The sequence below is a fragment of the Amphimedon queenslandica genome, unplaced genomic scaffold (genome assembly GCF_000090795.2).
Source record: "Amphimedon queenslandica unplaced genomic scaffold, v1.1 AMPQUscaffold_10622, whole genome shotgun sequence".
Taxonomy (NCBI): domain Eukaryota; kingdom Metazoa; phylum Porifera; class Demospongiae; order Haplosclerida; family Niphatidae; genus Amphimedon; species Amphimedon queenslandica.
The window spans coordinates 2,895-4,387 of NW_003549122.1; the positions used below are offsets into that span (position 1 = coordinate 2,895).

Genomic DNA, 1,493 nt, shown 5'->3' on the forward strand with positions numbered 1-1,493 from the left:
CTTGCATGAGAACTCTCAGTGATTTAATGTCCCCAAGTCTCTTCACGCCACACTCCAACATAACAGTCACCAAATCCAACACAATGCATATCACTCGTGTGTCATTCCTTTATGGAGGAAAGGAAGAGAGAGAAAAGAGAGATTTTATGATTAAATAAGAGATCAATGGGCACACAGCAATTCACCCAAATTAAGCACTCCAAACTATCTACATTGTACAACATACATGTACATGTAGCTACGTAAAATAATAATGAATATCATCATTACCTGCCACGAGTCTCTGTGAACAACAAGAGCTAATGAGAGCATCTGTAATGAGAGAGAGAGAGACAGAGAGGAGACAAGAGTATTCGGAAAAGTGAGAAGTGTTGTGGTGAATTGCATGTGACTGAGACACAAAGGAAGTGCCATTAAGTAATAATGTCAATGAACAGCAAATTTATTTTAAGCAAGATGTGATAAATTTCACCAAATTATAAAATAATGGATTCCACAAGTTTCACTAAGAGGAATTGTTATTCATATATATTACTATTAAAACAATAAGTAAAACAATGTACTGAAACGGCACAAGTTCTTATACAAGTAAAAGGCCAGGGTCAGGGTTGAGTAATCAATATCAATTGCAGCATATGTATGTATAAATTAGCAGTCATAGACATTAGTACATGTAGATTTTTTTCACTCATTCATCATTACACAGAGATAACGTGACAGCATGGAATATGCGTGAGCCACATTGTGATGCTATTAAATCAGAGCTTAGGCAAGCCTAAAAGCATGACTTGTTGCATTAATCATTAATTTTGGTACATAACATACACATGCAAGGTAAAAGAAGAATGAAACGTACAGTTAAGTCAACTCCAATTACATTCATATATTCACCTTTCACGCCCGCATTGGCAAATAAAAATTTCAATGATAAAAAAATTGTAATGAGGCTACCTGCCCTCTCCGCCAGTGAAACAGATCAAATTGGAGTGGGCTAATAAACTGGCAATGCTGATAAGCAATAAAATATCTGGAGATTGGGGGTTTTACATGTACATTAAGATTAAGAGTCATATCACTACTTCATAGATGATATTAGACAACTTATATATCAAAACTTGTGTTTGAACTACATTTCAACACTAAACCAATATCATTATCAAATACTAATATAGTACTATAAGCTACTACTTCGTACTAACAAGCATACATTCACAAACATGTACGTTATCAGAAAACCAACTCAAAATTTTTGTGGCGAGTTATAATAATTGTAGTCAAAGGTAAATTAGTAGTGAATTTGTAAAATGGGTCTGAATAGGCAAAAGCATCCTCAAAATGCCATCATTGCCATGTACAGTTAAGTACATGCACACAAAGATATTATGCAAGAACTTGACAGCCTAGGCAAGCTTAGAGCTGTTAAAATGAAGTGTTGCATGTTGGTTAGTAACAGGCCTTTGCTTGCATAGCCAAAAATTATAAAAGGAACTGAT

At 34.7% G+C, this 1,493-nt stretch overlaps 1 long non-coding RNA gene across 1 annotated transcript in view; it reads right to left on the reverse strand.

Annotated features, from left to right (window-relative positions):
- Window positions 1–8: 8 nt before the first annotated feature.
- LOC109590003 (uncharacterized) overlaps window positions 9–1,493 on the reverse strand; it is a 3,007-nt gene continuing 1,522 nt past the window's right edge. Inside the window, exons 2-3 of the long non-coding RNA XR_002189050.1 lie at window positions 271–312; window positions 9–107 (exon numbers count right to left, since the gene is read on the reverse strand). This is a non-coding gene — a long non-coding RNA (uncharacterized LOC109590003). The remainder of the gene's footprint in view (window positions 108–270; window positions 313–1,493) is intronic.